The sequence below is a fragment of the Triticum aestivum genome, chromosome 4A, assembly GCF_018294505.1.
Source record: "Triticum aestivum cultivar Chinese Spring chromosome 4A, IWGSC CS RefSeq v2.1, whole genome shotgun sequence".
Classification (NCBI taxonomy): Eukaryota; Viridiplantae; Streptophyta; class Magnoliopsida; order Poales; family Poaceae; genus Triticum; species Triticum aestivum.
The window spans coordinates 115,940,166-115,960,853 of NC_057803.1; positions in this window are offsets into that span (position 1 = coordinate 115,940,166).

Sequence of the window (20,688 nt, forward strand, 5' to 3'; positions counted from 1 at the left end):
GCATGGATGTGAAAGTGGAACCCTCAAAATGCTAAGGACAAAGGATTGGCTCAAGCTCAAAAGCTCAAGACTCTTCATTTTATATTTTAGTGATCCAAGATCACATTGAGTCTTTAGGATAAGCCAATACTATCAAGGAGGGATGAGGTGTTGCTTAATGAGCCTCTTGCTTCATGTGCTTAGTGATATGCTCCAAAACCCTCAACTACTTTCCCATATCCACATATGACCTAAACCCTAAGCCAAACTCGGTCCTACCGATTCTTCCTATCCGGCGCCACCGAGTTTCACTTGTCATTAGCCACTGCCAAACCCTAGCAATTTGGTCCTACCGATAGGGATCTCGGTCTCACCGAGATGGGGTTGCAAACTCTCTGTTTCCCTTTCGTAACTTTTCGGTCCCACCGAAAGAGCGAATCGGTCCCACCGAGATTGCAATGTAAACTCAGTGTTTCCCCTTTGTAACTTTTCGGTCTCACCGAGTTCCACTCGGTCTCACCGAAAGAGCAAATCGGTCCCACCGAGTTTGCCTGACCAACTCTCTGGTTAGCTAATTACCAAATTCGGTCTCACCGAGTTTGTGTAATCTGTCTCACCGAGATTACGTTATGCCCAAACCCTAACCGTATCGGTCCTACCGAGTTGCATATCAGTCCCACCGAAAATCACTAACGGTCACTAGGTTTACATTTTAGGTCCGACCGAGCTTATTGATTCGGTCCCACCGAGATTGGAAAACTGTGTAACGGTTGGATTTTGTGTGGAGGCTATATATACCCCTCCACCTTCTTCTCATTCGAGGAGAGAGCCATCAGAACACACACACCATTCCAACTCATATGTTCTGAGAGAGAACCACCTACTCATGTGTTGAGACCAAGACATTCCATTCCTACCATATGAATCTTGATCTCTAGCCTTCCCAAGTTGCTTTCCACTCAAACCCTCTTTCCACCAAATCCAAATCCTATGAGAGAGAGTTGAGTGTTGGGGAGACTATCATTTGAAGCACAAGAGCAAGGAGTTCATTACCTACACACCATTTGTTACTTCTTGGAGAGTGGTGTCTCCTAGATTGGCTAGGTGTCACTTGGGAGCCTCCGACAAGATTGTGGAGTTGAACCAAGGAGTTTGTAAGGGCAAGGAGATCGCCTACTTCGTGAAGATCTACCGCTAGTGAGGCAAGTCCTGTGTGGGCGTTGGCCATGGTGGGATAGGCAAGGTTGCTTCTTCGTGGACCCTTTGTGGGTGGTTGCTTCTTCGTGGACCCTTCGTGGGTGGAGCCCTGTGTGGACTCGCGCAACCGTTACCCTTGGGTGGAGCCCTGTGTGGACTCGCGCAACTGTTACCCTTCGTGGGTTGAAGTCTCCATCAATGTGGATGTAGGATAGCACCACCTATCCGAACCACGGGAAAAACATCCGTGTCTCCAATAGCGTTTGAATTCTCCAAACCCTTCCCTTTACATTCTTGCAAGTTGCATGCTTTACTTTCCGCTGCCTATATACTCTTTGCATGCTTGCTTGAATTATGTGATGATTGTTTGACTTGTCCCAAATTAGCTAAAATCTGCCAAGAACTAAAATTGGGAAAAGGTTTAGTTTTTTATTTGGTCAAGTAGTCTAATCACCCCCCTCTACACATACCTTCGATCCTACAGCGGATGTTGCGGCAGTGATATCGCCGCAGTGCTTGTTGGTACCTCGCCGCTCATAGCGCGACTTCTCAGCGACGTTTCTCCCCCAGCACGAGGTCTATCCCCCGTGTGGCGTCCTGCTGCGCCTCGTCAAACGCCAAGACCTGCGCGGAGCGACGTCTGACCTCGTGAGGGAGGACCGCTTCGGCTCCGTAGACCAGGAAGAACGGGGTCTCTCAAGTCGGCTTGGTCGCGGTTGTGCGGATGGACCACAACACGGACTGAAGCTCGTCGTACCAACCTCTGCCGCAGGCCTCCAGCTTCTTCTTGAACGTCCTAGTCTTGAGGCCCCTCAGGACCTCCGTGTTGGCTCGCTCAGCCTAGCCGTTGCTTCAGGGGTGCGCCACCGAAGCGTAGCATATCTGCGTTCCAAGGTTAGCACAATATGTTTTGAAGAGGTTACTAGTAAACTGCGAACCGTTGTCCGTGATGATGCGATTCGGCACCCCAAACCGGCTCACGATGCCCTTGATGAACTTGACCGCGGAACTCGCGGGAATGGTGCGGACAGCCTCTACTTCAGCCCACTTGGTGAACTTGTCCATGGCGCCCGAGGAAACGGGCCCAAGATATCCAGCCCCCAGACTGCGAGTGGCCACAAAAGGGGTATAGACTGCAAGCCTCCTGCTGGCTGATGGATCTGCTTGGCGTGGAACTGGCAGGCCTCACAAGCTTTCACTAGTTCGACGACGTCATTGAGCGCGGTGGGCCAATAAAACCCACTGTGGAACGCCTTGCCGACGAGGGTCCGTGATGATGAATGATGTCCACAATCTCCGCCGTGTATATCTTCCAGCAGTTCCTTCCCTTACTCCCTGGAGATGCAGCGCAGGGATAGATCGTTTGGCCGCTTCCGGTAGAGCTCTCCATCCTTGATGTAGTATGCCGTGGCCTGGCGTGCCACTCGCTCCGCTTCCTCCTCCTTCTCCGGCAGGGTCCCTTGCGTTAGGTAACTTCGGAGCTCCGCGATCCAACATCCCTCCTGAGGTTCCATCGTCAGGAGCAGACATGCTCTTGAGGCCGGGCCACAGGCCGGAGCCCCTGAGGCAGGTGGCTGGGGGAGCTCCTCTCATGGCTGAGCCGTGTTCGATAATGACGGCAGGGCTGATGGCTTGAAGAGCCGCTCTTCGAAAATGCCGGGCTCCTGAGGTAACCGCCTGGATGCCCGTTTGGCGATGTCGTCGGCCTCCTGATTGGTGCCACGGGGCACATGCTGCAACTCCAACCCCCAGAACTGCTTCTCCATCTTGCAGACCTCCGCTAGGTAGGCTTCCATGTGCTCATCCTTTGGCTCTTACACCTTGTTGGAGAAATTGACAAGGAGCTGCGAATCGCCCGTGATGGTGAGGCGTTTCACCCCCAGGGCAGCCGCGGCCTTCAAGCCCGCTATTAAACCTTCATACTCTGCTATGTTGTTGGAGACCTTTTCACCTTGCTGGAAACAGCGCTGCACGGTGTAATAGAGCTTGTCCTGAGCGGGCGATATAAGCACCGCCCCAGCCCCAGCGCCATGCCTGGAGAACGCCCCATCGAAGTACATGACCCAGCCTTCTGGCGCCTCGCTTCCCGGGGACAGGGACCGATCCTCGTCGGCCTTGAGGCCTGGCGCCTCCGTCCATTCTGCCACAAAATCTGCCAATGCTGCTCCCTTGATGACTCTGGTCGTGCTGAATTCGAGCTGAAATGCTTGCAGTTCTATGTTCCACTCAGTGACGCTTCCAGCTGAATTAGGGCTCCTGAGTACTCTCTCCAGGGGGTATGACGAGACGACCTTGATGGGGTGACCCTGAAAATAGTGCCGCAGCTTGTGCGAGGCCATCAGTAGCGCGAGGAGGAGTTTCTGAGGCATGGGGTACCGTGCCCTTGCATCCCGCAGCACCGTGCTGACGAAGTACACTGGGTGCTCAACGAGGTGGAGTGCGTTAGTGCTGGTGGCTCCCTTCGAAGACCGTGGCGCCTCTTGAGGCAATGAGGCCTCCTGAGACTGGCCATCTGGAAGAGGGGCCTCTTCCGCCTCTGGTGCGCCCCTCTGCGGCGGCTGGTCCTCTTCAGCCGCGGTGGCGGTTTCTGTAGGCCTTCCTTGTCCCTGTTCTGCCTTGTCCCAGGCTGCTGCCACGGTTTTGATTCGGCGCTCCTCTCTGACTGCCACCAAGGCTGCGCTGGCGGAGTAGGGAGTGGCGGCGAGGTAAAGCACCAGGGGCTCTTGAGGGCGCGGAGCCACCATGACCGGTGGGCTGGTCAGGTATCTCTTGAGATCCTGGAACGCCTTGTCGGCCTCTTCAGTCCACTCGAAGGGCCCCTTTTTCTTCATTAGCTGGAAGAAGGGCAGTGCTCGTTCCCCCAACTTGGAGATGAAGCGCCCTAGCACGGTCACGCGCCCCGTGAGCTTCTGCATTTCTCTGAGGGTCTTTGGCGGGCTCATGTCTTCCACCACCTTGACCTTCTCCGGGTTAGCCTCGATGCCTCGGTGGAACACGAGGAAACCCAAGAGCTTGCCCGAGGGGACTCCGAACACACACTTCTCTGGGTTGAGCCGTAGGTTCACTGCGTTGAGGCTCGCAAAGGTTTCCTCCAAGTCTTGAATCAAGGTCCTGGCCTCCCGAGACTTTACCACAATGTCATCAATGTAAGCTTCAACATTCTTCCCGAGCTGCGGGCCCAAGGTGATGTGCATCAGCCGCTGGAAGGTCGCCCTTGCATTACGCAGCCCGAATGGCATGAATGTGTAGCAGTACACCCCACACGGGGTTAGGAAGGCTGTCTTCTCGACGTCTTCTACCACCATCTTGATCTGGGGATACCCAGAGAAGGCATCCAAGAAGCATAGCAGGTCGCATTCCGCAGTGGAATCGACGATCTGGTCGATGCGGGGGAGCGGGAACAGATCTTGCGGGCATGCTTTGTGGAGGTTGGTGAAGTCGACACACATGCGCTCCTTCCCTCCCTTCTTTGGCACAACGACAGGGTTGGCCAACCAATCCGGGTATCGGACCTCGCGAATGACCCCAGCGGCTTCTAATTTGTGGGTCTCTTGGACGATGAAGGCTTGCTTTTCTGTGGACTACCGCCTGGCCTTCTGCTTCACAGGGCGCACGTTGGGGCACACGTTGAGGTGATGCTCGATTACACTCCTAGGGATCCCTGCCAACTAGTCAGGCTCCCAAGCGAATACCTTCTTGTTTGCACGCAGGAACCCGACCAGGGCCTTCTCCTGCTCAGGTTTGAGGTGGGCGCCTATGGTGAAAGTGGCGTTGGTGGATCCGTCCTCATCGACGGGTATCTTCTTGGTTTCTGCCTTGTCTTGGGTGAACAACTGTTTCTTCTTGGCGGGTGCAGCCCCCTTGGGCCCAGGGGTCTCCAAGTTGGCGGGCTGTGCCGACGCCACTGTCTTGAAGGCGAGCTTGAGCACCCGCAGCGCGTCCCCGGTGTCCCCATGCACAGTGATGACACCGCTACTCCCGGGCATCTTCATGAGGTTGTACGCCGAGTGCGTCGCGGCCATGAACTGGGCCAGCGCTGGGTAGCCGAGGATGGAGTTGTAGGGGAGGCCGATGGGCGCGATGTCGAAGTCAACCAGCTCAGTGCGGAAGTTGTCGTAGGTGCCGAAGGTTACGGGGAGCCGGATCTGTCCCAAGGAGCTGGACGACTTGCCCCCAACGCCTGAGAAGGGACGGCTGGGTTGCAGCCGTTCCAGGGGTATGCAGAGGAGCTTGAAGGCCTCGACCGAGAGCATGCTGAGGCCCGCGCCGCCATCAATGAGGGTTCTGGTGACGGCCACCTGGCAGATGGTGGGGGTGCACAGCATGGGGAGCGCACCCGAGTAGGCTGAGTTGGAGGGGTGGTCCTCCGAGCTGAAGGTCAGGCCGGTCTCGGGCGCTGCCCGGTCTAGGGGAGCCCCCTGCTGCGTGGAAGCGGCGCTGACCCGGCGGATGAACGGCTTGACGTGGTGACTTGTAGGCGGTGCCTGCAAGCCGCCCAAGAGGGCCGCGACGACCGGGGGTGTTGGTGCAGTGCGATGGGTGGGGGAGAGGTTGCGGGGCTCCGTGGGCGCGCGGAGCGTGCGGGACGAAGAACCGGCTGGGGTGAGCGAGGGAGTTGCGGTGCGGCCGTCTTGCCGCACGGACGGATGCTGGGACGATGCTTGCTGCTCGTTCCCCGCTGGGCCGGTGGCGGCGTTGACGGCAGGTGACGGGGAACGGCGAGGACGCCCGCCGACAGGGGCCGTCTGGGCGACGCGGGAAGCGAGTGCGGCCCGGCGCTCGGCGCGGGCCCGACGAGCGTCAGACATGGGCGTGATGGTCGGAGGAGAACAGGGTGGTGGAAGACGAATCCCGGCGCACCCCTACCTGGCGCGCCAAATGTCGGATTTCGGGTTCCGGCAGACCCTTGAGGTTCGAACACTGGGGTGCGCGCGGAGATTTCGCCTCCTACCTACCTGCACCCCCCGCCTTGCTAGGATCTAAACTATGGAAAGAACAACACAAGAGACACAGGGTTTATACTGGTTCGGGCCACCGTTGTGGTGTAATACCCTACTCCAGTGTGTGGCGTGGTGGATTGCCTCTTGGGCTGATGATGATGAACAATACAAGGAAGAACAACCTCGCGAGGGTCAGTTCTTGGCTGGGGTGATGAACTGCCGGGAGGGACTCAGTCACCTTTCTTTCTCTCTCTCTCTCTCTCTTTCTAATCTCTCTCTCCCTTGTCTCTCTGCCTCGTCCCTCTCTCTGCCTCTTTTACTCTGTGGGTGGCTGGTCCTATTTATAGAGGCCCTGGTCCTCTTCCCAAATATCGAGCGGGAAGGGAGCCAACAATGGCGGGCTAATTTGAAGGGGGATAGCTAGTATCAACTATCCTGACAAAAGTAGTCCTCGCTTGCGCAAAGCTCTAGTGATGACGCCGTCTTGGGCTCCATGGTGACCTCCATCTCGTAGTCCTCCTAGTCTTGGTCTCGTTGCACCAAAATGGCAACCTTTGCCTGATGCCTCGGTACTCCGCGGCTGCGCTTGCCCCCTTTGCACCAAAGGGGAAGGGAGGACGCTGCGCGGGCTGGCACCCGCCTGGCGCCCCTGGTCGTCATGGCTTGCGTCACGGGCACCTCGTGAGGTACCCCGCCTTGATCTCTCTGCCTCCTCATGAGCCAGCCTGACGAGGCCGCGCCCGAGGAAGTTCCGTGTCGTCCGCCCCGCGAGGCTTGGCCCCTCGCGAGGGTCTTGGGTTTGTGTTGGTGAAGATGGGCCGCGCTGGGCCCTCCTTTGAGCCACACCGCAGGCCGCAGGCAGGCAAGTCTGGGGACCCCCGTTCCCAGAACGCCGATAGTGAATGACCTCCACAATGAACCCGACCGCCAAGAGCCGGGCCACCTCTTCTCCAATGGCCTTACGCCTTTCTTCATTGAACCGTCGGAGAAACTATCTGACAGGTTTGAACTTTGGATCAATATTAAGAGCATGCTCAGCGAGTTCTCTCGGGACACCCCGCATGTTTGAAGGTTTCCATGCAAAGATGTCCCGGTTCTCAAGGATGAACTCAATGAGGGCGCTTTCCTATTTCGGATCCAAGTTCACACTGATGATGAACTGCTTGGATGAGTCGCCAGGCACAAAGTCAACCATCCTAGTATCATCAGCTGATTTGAATTTTAACGCCGGCTCATGCTCTGTTGTTGGTTTCTTTAATGACGTCATGTATGCCGGGTCAACATGATCCTTGTAAAACTTTAACTCCTCTATTGCACAAACATACTCAGCATAGGCAACATCACCTTCTTCACACTCCAAGGCTATCTTCTGGCTCCCGTGTACTGTAATGGTGCTTGTCGGTGTCAAAACCGGCGGATCTCGGGTAGGGGGTCCCGAACTGTGCGTCTAGGCCGGATGGTAACAGGAGGCAGGGAACACTTTGTTTTACCCAGGTTCGGGCCCTCTCGATGGAGGTAATACCCTACTCCTGCTTGATTAATATTGATGATATGGGTAGTACAAGAGTAGATCTACCACGAGATCAAGGAGGCTAAACCCTAGAAGCTAGCCTATGGTATGATTATTGTGTATGGAGTTGATTGTCTATCGACTAGCCTGGCCTCGGTTTATATAATGCACCGGAGGCCTAGGATAACAAGAGTCCTAGCCGAATTCGCCGGTGGGGAGAAGTCCTTGTCTTGATCGCCAAGTCTTGTGGAATCTTCCTTGTATGCGGTAGCCGTCTGAACTGGCCCATGAGTATACGGCCACGGGGGTCCTCGGCCCAATCTAATAGATCAGGAGACGACGTGGTGAGTACCCCCTAGTCCAGGACACCGTCAGTAGCCCCATGAACCGGTCTTCAAGTTAGGGACGCTCCTCGATTCTTCCGAACTGTTCTTCATCTTCGGTTGCCGGTCTTGAAAACTGGTTCAACAAAATCTTCTTTATCTTCGATCTTGAGGACCGCCGAAATGCATTCGACGAGTTTACACGTCGGGTATCCGAGGAGCCCCTTTAAGTTTCCGACCTTTATTAATGCCTTGTTTATTTTTATGCCCCACCTCGGGTTTGAAGTTGTTCCCGGGAGACAGGGTCCTCTTGCGTCCGAGCTACAACGCCGGACTGCATTCGAGGTATCTTTTGCAGCCAAGCACCAATGCCGGACCGCTTCCCAACTCTAGTGCCAGAATGTATCCGAGCTCCAACGCTGGACTATGTATCCGAGCTCCAACGCCGGACTGTATATCCGAGCTCCAACACCGAAATATATCCGAGCTCCAACGCCGGACTGTGTCCAGGCTCCAATGCCGGACTATATCCGAGGTGTCATATCACCTTGGTTCAAAAAAGTTGAAGGAGTTTAGCCGAGCTTAATGCCGGAAATGCCCTCTATGGAGCCAGGCACTAGCGCTCGAGCTTTATGCCGGACTGCTTCCGAGGTGGTGCACCACCCCGACTATGGGCCGATTTTTTGTCAATATTTTTTATTGGTGCAGTTTATTCTCTGGCAAGATATATAGCCAGTAGCCCTCAAGGTGTGTATCGGTTTAAAACCCGAGATGCACATGAAGGATGACATAAGACCGCTGATCCCAGTAGCCGCTGAGACTCAGGTTGATTTGCAAAATCGGCCTGAGGATCAAGTCCTAGCTCAGCAGAATACTTCGGGACACAAAAGCGGCGTGCTCAGTCCTCAAGACTCAAGTTGGGTGCGGCCGACCAACCTGAGGATCAAAATCTCCTCAGAAACTATATTGCACATAAAATTTTCTGCATTGGACAAGCAATGCAGTAGCCCCCGAGACACTGGTCGGGTGGCAACACCAGATCAAGGGATCGATGTGCCCCTTTAATATTTGTAAATAATAAGCCCGAAGCCCAGTAGCCCCCGAGCCTTAATGCGGGCACGGGTGGCCGAATTAAGGATCAATATCCATAGTAAAATCACAAATTATGTGTAATGACTCTATTTATCCAAGTACTTTACGTCATTAATGCTCGGATCCACATTGTACAAAACTTTGTTGACCGACCATCGACTTCCACCTCCTTGGCCAGTAGCCGAGGAGTGTTTGTCCTACTTTATAAAGCCTTTATGAGGGCAAAGATTTACGACAAACAAGGCAATCTGGCCACGCGGTTTTATAAACAAAGGTACGCAGAGAGATATGTTATATTACTGTTTAACAGAAGAAATGTATTCCAAAGAAAATAGTCCCGCTATCGGTTTCTTTCTTTGGGTTGTCATGCTAAGCATGATCATGAAACCTCAGCTCGAATGTAAGAGCAAAATATCGAGGATTTAGTTTGGTAGGCCAGTTAATAGCCCCCGTTAGTGTTCAACGACAGTTGAGGTCAAGCCGTAAACACTTAGGCCAATGTTATGAACGGCCCATCATTTAACATAGTCATCAGATCGCTAACCAGTTTACGCTTATTGTGACAGTCAGTTTTCGGCTTTCTCCACTGAGGTGCTTGACCATGCGAGCTGGAAGCACAATCGTAGTGGTTCTCCCTTTGCACACCTAGCCGAACAAAGCGGAACGTAGGAGGAAAGCACAGGAGCCGGGCAACCCAACTATTGACCGAAGACACAATTCGAAACCGATGCATATATAGCAATATCTGAGAATGTTTTTGCCGAATCCCTAAAGGTGTCCGGCGTTGCACTGCGAGACTAATGCTGGAAAAGCACAAATAGTTTAAAAGTGCCAAAAAGCTTGGAAAACCAAGAAACGTCAGTAAAAACATGACGTCCGAACAAGATCAAGTGTTCGGTGCCAATCTGAAAATTGGTCTTAGAAAAAAGAAGTCCTTCTGTCGTCCTTTAACATGACACATCCTATCTCGAGACTTCGAGCGGGTCAGCCTACGGCTTCAACCTCCTATCCCGAGGGCGGAGTACTTATCATTAGGCCAGTTTAGCAAACTAAACTCTAGCGGCTTTGAGAGAGAAATTAGGCTCCCCGGCTAGTGACCGCACACTCGCGTCGGAAAAAGGAGTGATAAATAATAATAGAACTTTGCAACGACTGAGAAGAAGAACACTTATTATAAAATGGCTCAAATAAACTTAAGAGCCCCCAAGTGACTTGGGTAGAAGAATGATTGCATGTACCGAAGTACTTATATCATATCTATGTTCAACCGAACTTTAAACACGTCTTAACCGACCGTCCGCTTCTCCCTCTTCGGTTAAGGACCGAAAAGTGTTATGTACTCCATCGATCGAGAATATCGACGGTGTTTCCAATAATGAGGCAATCATGCCATAAGGCTGTAACAGACAAAGCGCGCTCAAGGAACTTATGTTATATTACTGCGAAGAGTAAGAAGCATCTTCAAAGAAAATAGTACCCCCACCGATACCTTTCTTCAGTGCTCATTGTTATTATGAGACTTGTGCAATAGATTTTTTGTACTCATGAGTTCCGTTGTGTGCCGACCATCATTGAATAACTATAAGAGCGCTAGCTTTCGGCTTCACCCAGTCTGAGGTCTAGCTCGGGTGACCTGATCATGACAATCGCAGAGGTGCTCCCTTTACTCCCTAGCCGAACAATCGGGAACGTAGGGATAAACACAGGAGCGAGGCAACCCAGCTTGCAAATCGCTTAAGTCAATGTGGTGCATATTGTGGCGTAATACACGAACAGGGAACAAAGCCGTACAAGTATAATCATATGCAACAGGAAAAGCTTCATAAAGGAAGCCCCCAAGTAAACGGGGTATTTGAATTTATGCGTCACAAACAAAGTTTGGACAAGGAAATTTTTTAGAAGCAACTTTTTTCCAAAAAAGTATAATGCTTGGTCGAACCGAACACAAGTTAGAAATTAAAGCTTTGAGCATGAAAGCGACTTAGCTGGTTAATGTGTTCGCTATTGATGACGCGGTCCGAGCTTGATGTGGGGCAAGGTTCCATCCCCCAAGCCGGTCCCGAGGTGGCGGCATGGAGAGCTCGACACGCCGAAGTGGTGGCATAGCACGGTCAATGCAGACCGGCAGAGTGACGCCGAAGTCCCCGGATCATTTTCCTGTGCACAAAAAATAGTGCAAACCGGAGATAATAGTAATAATGATAATTAAAAAAATCGTTGCATAATAAATAATTTATGCAAAGTGAGTAATAAAAGAAATATGGTCTGGCGTCAAAGTCAATGTCGATGCAGGGCGTCGGCGTGATGCGGTAAGGGCGTGGCAAAGCCTGAATTCACAGGTCGGTCCGAACTCCGGATGCGGCATTCGCCGGACTATGTGCGGAGACTGACCGGACCATCATGTGACCGTCGTTAATGTGGCCACCATTTGATAGACCTGTGTACATATGATGGACAAACCAGAGTAATAATTCCTTGGGAAAAATTGAACCCAAACAAGCAAAAAATACTAGGATTAATAATACCTGGTTTATTTGTTGTAGCAATCCAAAGGAAGGAGTTTCCCAAAATTGGGACTCGATCCGCACACCTGTTACCGGAGTAGGTTGATGAAGAGATGATGAAGCCCCCGATCCAGCCGAGATGTCGAAGTAGGTCGGTGTGATGGACTCCGGCTCGGAGGAGCAATAGTGCGGCCCTGCCGATGCAGGTCGTGACGTGGTCAATGCCGGCTTGACGAAGTGACCGTGCGGCGATGCCAGTGTGCCCGCTCCGTGTAACCCGTGGGGCGGCGATGTTGGTGATGATTTATTCTTTGCGATGCCGAACTGTTGTTCAGCTTGCCAAGGTGATGATCCGAAGAAGTTGAGCTCGGCTCAATAAAGTGACGACGTGTCTAGCGCAGGTCGGCAGCCGTGGAGCAATATTGCCGGACTGGTTTGACACCAGCATGATGTTGAAGATCATGTTCAAAAGATTTTAGTGGGATGTGTTCGGGAACAAAACACAATACCCCATGCAAAACTTCTTTCAAAAAGGATGTCCGAAATCCCGTTCATAAAAAAGACGAACTCGGGTCAGATTCGTTTTCGCGCAGAAAACAGATCCGAAAAGTGATGCACTAATCGGAAGGTTCCCGGAGTTTGGACGGTCGGATCGAGGTAAAATTTGGAGGGCTGGTAGATATAGGAATTCCGCAGCAGATCAACGGTTGGATCTTCCAAAGGACGTCCGAGCTAGAAGCTGGACACCATGCCCTAAACTCGTCCAGATTCGCGTCCAGATTTGACAGGGCTCCGGTATATCGCGGATTGCCAGAGATTCCTCCATCGGAACTCGATGAAATTTTCTAGGGTTGTTGTAGACTCGATTCCACACAATTCCACCGAAGCGATCGTTAAAGCGACGCTCGAGGAGGCGGTGTCGGCGGATACACGTTCGCTGTCTAGAAAAACAGCACGGTCGCCCGAGGGCAATGTTGACGTTGAGCTCCCGAGCTCCATGGACGATTCCTCCATGATCTTGATAGAGATCGGAGTTGATGTTTGATGAAGGCCCTCGTCCGAACATGGTGATCCGAACACGAGGCGCAATTCTTGGTTGAACCAAGGTGACCAGTCGAACTGGTGACAAAGACGCCGAAGTCGCAGTTGATCTGTAGGCGAGCCATCGATCCTTTTGTCGATCACACAATAGAACTCTCAATGAAAGCACCAATGTTGGTGTCAAAACCGGCGGATCTCGGGTAGGGGGTCCCGAACTGTGTGTCTAGGCCGGATGGTAACTGGAGGCAGGGAACACTTTGTTTTACCCAGGTTCGGGCCCTCTTGATGGAGGTAATACCCTACTCCTGCTTGATTAATATTGATGATATGGGTAGTATAAGAGTAGATCTACCACGAGATCAAGGAGGCTAAACCCTAGAAGCTAGCCTATGGTATGATTGTTGTGTATGGAGTTGATTGTCTATCGACTAGCCTGGCCTCGGTTTATATAATGCACCGGAGGCCTAGGATAACAAGAGTCCTAGCTGAATTCGCCGGTGGGGAGAAGTCCTTGTCTTGATCGCCAAGTCTTGTGGAATCTTCCTTGTATGCGGTAGCCGTCCGAACTGGCCCATGAGTATACGGCCACGGGGGTCCTCGGCCCAATCTAATAGATCGGGAGACGACGTGGTGAGTACCCCCTAGTCCAGGACACCGTCAGTGCCCTTATGACCCGGCATCTTGAGCTGTAAATACATGTAACATGGCCGAGCCATGAACTTGGCATAAGCCGTCCGCCCAAACAGAGCATGATATGGGCTCTTGATCTTAACCACCTCAAAGGTTAACTTTTCCGCTCTGGAGTCATACTCATCCCCAAAGGCTACTTCCAACTCAATCTTACCAACTGGGTATGCCGACTTACCAGGTACCACCCCATGAAAAGCAGTGTTGGATTGTTTAAGATTTTTATCAGTCAATCCCATCCGGCGGAACGTCTCATAATAGAGGATGTTGATGTTGCTGCCTCCATCCATGAGTACCTTAGTAAACTTGTATCCACCAACCTGAGGTGCTACTACCAAAGCCAAGTGACCCGGATTATCAACCCGGGGCGGGTGATCCTCTCTGCTCCACACAATAGGCTGCTCTAACCAACGTAGATAACGTGGAGTCGCCGGCTCAATGGCATTGACGGCCCTCTTGTGAAGTTTCTGGTCCCTCTTACATAAACTGGTGGTAAATACATGGTATTGCCCACTACTCAGCTGCTTCGGGTTGCTCTGATAACCGGATTGCTGCTGCTGATTACCCTGGCCGGGTTGCTGATTATATCCTCCTTGGTGACCAGGATAACCTTGACCGTGAAAACCTCCTCTGCCTGAACCGGCACCTGGGCCGTGAAAACCGCCTCCACCTGAACCGCCACCTGGGCCGTGACCTCTATCAAACGCGTTTGAATTTTTAAACGCCTTCATGATCGTACAATCCTTCCACAGGTGGGTGGCTGGCTTCTCCCGGGTACCATGCTTTGGACAAGGTTCATTTAATAACTGCTCAAGGGTGGGACCTGACCCGCCCGACCGAGGGGGCTGCCTGCCCTTGCACCATTGATTATCGCCCTATGCATTGGTGTTAGCAACAAACTCATCAGCCTTACATTTATTATCTCCCTGATTTGCCGGGTTATGCTAGTGACCCTTGCCATTGCCGTTCTTTTTTCCCTTCGTTGCCTTTTCTTCGCCAGACACCGGGTCCTTGGTAGTATCAGAATCAGCATACTTGATGAGAGCCGCCATCAACGTTCCCATGTCGTTACAGTCACGCTTGAGCCGCCCCAGCTTCTGCTTCAAAGGTTCAAAACAACAATTTTTCTCCAACATTAAGACTGCCGAGCCGGCATCCATCTTATCAGATGAATGTATTATCTCCTTGACCCGGTGCACCCAATGGGTTGTGGATTCACCATCCTCTTGCTTGCAATTGGTTAGGTCCACAATTGACATAGGCTGCTTACACGTGTCCTTAAAGTTCTGGATGAACTGGGCCTTCAACTCCGCCCATGAGCGTATGGCCGGCACCAAGCAAGGCACGCCTCCGGTTCTTGTAGCCACTCATGCATCAACCAAGGTTGCTGGATAAGTCAGAAAGGTTTGATGAGCCGCCTGATCTACTGCCATTTGAGCTGCTCGTTCCGCCTCTTGACGAATCCTCTCCTAATCCGCCAAGTTAAGGGCTCCAGCCCACACCGGCTCATGCCTGTATGGCCGGTTGTGGCATTGAGCATTGCTTGACATATCTGCGGACTCCATATGCCTACTGTAACTCGGGCTCCAGCTTGGGCGAGGAGTTGAATGGATCTTGTCTCGACTGTAGGAGTACGCATCCTGCTGCGCCACAGCCATTTGAAGAAGTTGTCTCACCCTCCGTGTTTCAATTGCTGCTCGCGAGTCGCCTTCCATTGGGAGAGCCGCCATACGAGCCAACGCTGCGATGAGGTTTTCCAAGGGGTTGGAGAAGTGACCCGGTGGTGTTGGCACGTAATGAGGTGGAGCGGTAATTATACGAGGTGGCTCCATGGCACGTGGCTGAACTCATGCGCCGGGTGTCGTGATCCAGTTTGCCTCCGGTGGGTTGCTGCCCCCAGCCCTGGGTGTATGGAACAGGTTCCTCGGATCAAGCGTTAGAGGCAGACGTGATTGAGTTTTCTGATGCCTCCTCCTCATGACTTTGTTTGATGCGTTAAGGTCCACCGAGAGCCGGAAAGTCTCCGCTTGAAGTTGTTGAGCACGAGCATCCAAAGCCGCTCGCTTTGCTGCCATCCGGGTTTCCTCTGCGGCTAGATTTTCCTTAGCTTGCACCATCTCCTCACGCACGCGTGCCACCTCTGTGTCGTGCTGGGTTTTATCCGCTAGCTCTACCACGGTGGTTATCAGAGTTGTCAGTTTATCCATGAGGTCCATTAGAATCTGAGCCGGGGCACGTGCGGGGTCTCCTGACCCGGCTGCAGCTGACCCGGTAGCTGCTGCTGCCGCTGCGGTAGAGTTATGCCCGGGCTGTGTCCCTACCATGAAGACTCCGGCCCAATTCGGTGGCTCAAAGGGGTCTGGAATACTGCTGCCATCAGAACAGCCCCCGAGCATGCCGTCTTGTAGCTGGTACAAAGAGTCCGTCTCACCTGTTGATGATGAAGTGTCAGAACAGACGGCCGTCTCACCGCCCTCCACTGATCCTTCAGAGTATTCACCACCGTGGATGCAGCCTACGAAGGCATGCTTCACGACAGATTGAACACGGGCGGTCCTTGCGCGCTGAGCCGTTTCGATGACGTTGGTGTGGACGTCCGGCTCAGGGCCCGACTCGCCGATTCGGCCGATGAAGACATGAATTCCACCGAAGGAGACCCGGTACCCATACTTGATTGAGCCAGCCTTGGGGCCCCAGCCTTCGTCGTCAATGTAGAGCTTGCCGCGACGACTCTTGGTCATCCGGCCCACAGCGTATCCCTTGAGCCCTTCGAAGTTGCCCTTCAAGAACTCAAATCCACCATGCACTGGCCCCACAGTGGGCGCCAACTGTCGTGGAATTGTCACGACAGATGTCCTAGAGCAAGGACTTAGTCGTAGGGCCATCGCACTAGGAAACTTAAAGGGGTTAATCGGGACAAAGGACAGGAGAGAGTTTTTATACTAGTTCGGCCCCTTACGATGAAGGTAAAAGCCTACGTCTAGTTGGGATTGGTATTGCTGGGGTTTCGATCTCCAAGAGGCTCAACTCGCCGGCTTGGTTATCGATCTGTTGTTTCTTCCCCTAAGCCGCCGCCGGGTCGTCCCCTTATATACACGGGTTGACGCCTGGCGGCCTATAGAGTCTCGGCCGGCTCATAAAACGTGTCTGGCTCGGTGACTTCTTTTATATGCCTTTCCTTACAAGTCTTTCTTTACATATGGCAGTTTACAATATTGGGCCTTAAGCCGCCTTCGGGCTTAGGTCTTCTACAAGTCTTAATAACTATCACCTTGAATGTTACTGGGCTTCTTTTTGTAACCCGTCATTGGGGTTGACCCGGTCCCTCCTGGGTGGGTCATACCTGTTAGCTATATCCCCAACAGAATGCAAGATGAATAATGCTTGCAATATAGCTTGATGGATCATAGCTTCGAGATATATCTTGAAGAACAATTGAAGAGTGAAAAGAATCCTTGACGAACCACCATGTAGAGCCTCCGTGAAGAACTCTGGTAATAAGGAATGATCAAAAGGAAGTGAAGGATGAAAGAGTAAGATTGAGTCCTTATAATGATTGGATGAAGCTTTGCAACGAGATAAAGTGGAAACTTGGAACTCTAGAAGAAAAGATAAAACATCTCGAACTGAGAATGTGATAAGATGAACCACTCCAGAAAGCAGGAATTGAATTTACTCGATGAAACAAGAATAAGAGTTACATTATGCTTATCCTTCACCAATTTAAATTGATGACAAGCAATGGATTTGGCATACTACTTATTCTCGTTGAAAGGATTAAGATAGATATAACGCAACTTGAGAAGGTCTTCAACGATCCACCGGTAGAATTGGAAGGAACAAATGAATTGATATGATAACCATGGCAAGGAAATGTTGAACGAACCACCGTAAGAATTAAAAACGAACAAAGAAAAGATATGGAAAACACGGGAAGAATTAGAAAATGAACGAAGATACTTGAGTGAATCAAGATGCAAGAGAATGAAGAGATCGCTAACTGATTAGAGAATACTTGAATGATGCACCGGTAAGATTTGGAGAATGAGAGCTGAAAGCTGGAATGAATAATTCTGAGATGATGGGCTCCGAAGAATCAAACTGAAAATATTCCTGAATTGCTCCGGATGGGTGAAAAGAATTCTCATAATTAAAACAATTATGAGAGGATGGCATCAAGCTTGAACCACGAGTCTTGAGAGAATGGGTAAGATTTGGAGGAAAAACTCTTCTTCGGTCTTCAAATGTTGAGAGTGACGATGAGAAACACCACCATGAATTGTTGAGATACTCCGGAATAAAAATTAGAAAGGTTGAACCAACGATGAAAAGACTTTGAAAGATCTTGGAGAAAGGCATTTGACTGATGAAAATTCATTCTTACGTCAAACCTTAGAAGATTTGCGAATCTCCTGGAAAATTAGAACAATCAGGTAAGATCCTGGAAAAAGACCTGTGGGTTAGGGCCCACTCAAAAGAAACACCATTGAATGATTACTTGAAAAGAGAGATTGCACCGGTTGAATTAAATGGCTTGAATGAGATAACATCCTCAAAAGAATTTGAGCGAATTGAGAATGGAAACTTGAATCTTCTGAGATATCTTCAGCACTCCGGAACAATTGAATAGCAAGAAGTGGAATGATAATGAGGTGCACCGGCATGGAAAAACATTTGAAACAAGGAGAGGATATGCTCGACAAAGCTTGAATTGAATCCACCGAAGAAGAAAGAGAATGAATAATGATGAACTTGAGGTTCCGTTAGTATCTTCAAGAGAACCACCGGGTAAGAACATTGATTGAAAAGAATGAAGAGACTTCACATTAATAACATGATAGTTGATTAAGAAATCTGAGTCCTTAAAGAAAAAGGGTGGGAGGGCGGGAAAACAAAGGCAACTTGGGGCGGATGAAACAAACAATGTTGAGAAGACTTGAGTTGATCTTGCGGATGTTGAAAAAGACCGGATCCACTTGAGGAGAGACACACCGGTTCAGATGAAATTGAGATGGCAAAATCAAAGATCAAGAAGGATTAGTACTCCCATAGGAATATGAGAACACCACTTAGGAAAGGTATGGAATCAACACTTGACATTGAAGCAACTCGAATACCCCAACTCAAAAACAAGACAAAGGATTGGCTTGCAAAATAAGCCGGAAACATACATATGATAGATCACATATCATATCATGTGTCTGTCAGAAAGATGTTCTAGGAGCTACTTGAATTCCCACTTATAAACTCCCGAAACTTTCTGGTTATGCAATCAGGTGTTGGGGATATAGGGGAAGCATAATATCTCACGCAAACTAGCAATTCCTACATCCAGCTGTATCCATCCTTCAACACATAACCAAGAAACCTTCGGAAATCATTTACCTCAATATTCGAAAAGCATCCGTTATATGATTTATGGCAATACTCCCGAACTCCCGCCCCAGTATTGGATGGCGTCAAGGTTATCTCACCAACAACTGCATAAAAGAGATTTCCGATGTCGGCGAGCTCAGGTATTCCAGAACTGCAACGATAAAATTGTGACGACAACACCTCGGAGCTCAACTCCCCGGGACACTGCCACAACCCCTAAATGTCAGGAGGCACCAATAACAATGTTCTCGTCACAAGACTATCGGAATGATTCCAAGATACCCACGTGATCCTAAAAAAATTCGTGAAATTTGAGGAGTGGAACAATGAAAACTCTACGTCAGGAGGCCTCACCAGAGCGACGAAGGGATTGGGGAGTAAAAAGAATCCTACTCTCCGATATATATAATCCTATAAGACTCAAAACATTTTTCTAGACTCAACAACGCCAGCGATTCGATCAAGCAGGGGGCTCCTAAGTCGGGGAAGGCTCTGATTAGCAACTTGTAACACCCATGACGCGGCTATATCTCTCACGTGTCGGAGCACAACTTAGAGGCATAACCGCATAGTAGGCATGTCGCAAGAGGGGTAATCTTTACACATCCCATGTACTAAATATGAAAGGGATAAAGAGTTGGCTTACAATCGCCACTTCACACAATACATAAATATAGCATTACATCATCCAGAATACAATCAAGGTCCAACTACGGAACCAGATAAAGAAAGACAACCCCTAATGCTAGATCCCCGATCGCCCCGACTGGGCTCCACTACTGATCAACTGGAAACGAAACAACACAATGAACATGATCTTCATCGAGCTCCCACTTGAGCTGGGTTGCATCACCTGCACTGGTATCATCGGCACCTGCAACTAGTTTTGGAAGTAATCTGTGAGTCACATGGACTCACCAATCTTACACCCACGTGATCAAGACTATTTAAGCTTATGGGTAGGAAAGGTGGTGAGGTGGAGCTGCAGCAAGCACTAGCATATATGGTGGCTAACTTACGCAAATGAGAGCGAGAAGAGAAGCAAAGCACGGTCGAGAAGCTATAAAGATCAAGAAGTGATCCTAAAACTACTTACATTCAAGCATAACACGAGACCGTGTTCACTTCCCGGACTCCGCCGAAAAAAGACCATAACGACTACACACGCGGTTGATGCATTTTCATTAAGTTAAGTGTCAACTTCTCTACAACCGGACATTAACAAATTCCCATCTGCCCATAACCGCGGGCACGACTTTTAAAAGTTCAAAACCCTGCAGGGTGTCCCAACTTAGCCCATCACAAGCTCTCACGGTCAACGAAGGATATTCCTTCTCCCAGGAAGACCCGATCAGACTCGGAATCCCGGTTACAAGACATTTCGACAATGGTAAAACAAGACCAGCAAAGCCACCCGATGTGCCGACAAATCCCGATAGGAGTCGCACATACCTCATTCTCAGGGCACACCGGATAGGTAATCTACGAGTAAAACCAACCCTCGAGCTGCCCCGAGTTGGCCCCGCAGGCTGCCCGGCTCGGATCAACACTTAGAGAAGCACTGGCCCGGGAGGAGGGGGTTAAAATAAAGATGACCCTTGAGTCTGCAGAACCCAAGGGAAGGTGATAGGTTGTTAGTGCAAATGTAAAACCAAGGTTGGGCCTTGCTAGAGGAGTTTTATTCAAGGCGAACTATTAAGGGGTTCCCATTGTAACCCAACCGCGTAAGGAACACAAAATCAAGGAACATAACACCGGTATGACGGAAACTAGGGCGGCAAGAGTGGAACAAAACACCAGGCCTAAGGCCAAGCCTTCCACCCTTTACCAAGTATATATATGCATTAATTAAATAAGAGATATTGTGATATCCCAACATATCCATGTTCCAACATGGAACAAACTTCATCTTCACCTGCAACTAGCAACGCTATAAGAGGGGCTGAGCAAAGCGGTAACATAGCCAAACAACGGTTTGCTAGGAAAGGTGGGTTAGAGGTTTGACATGGCAATATGGGAGGCATGATATAGCAAGTGGT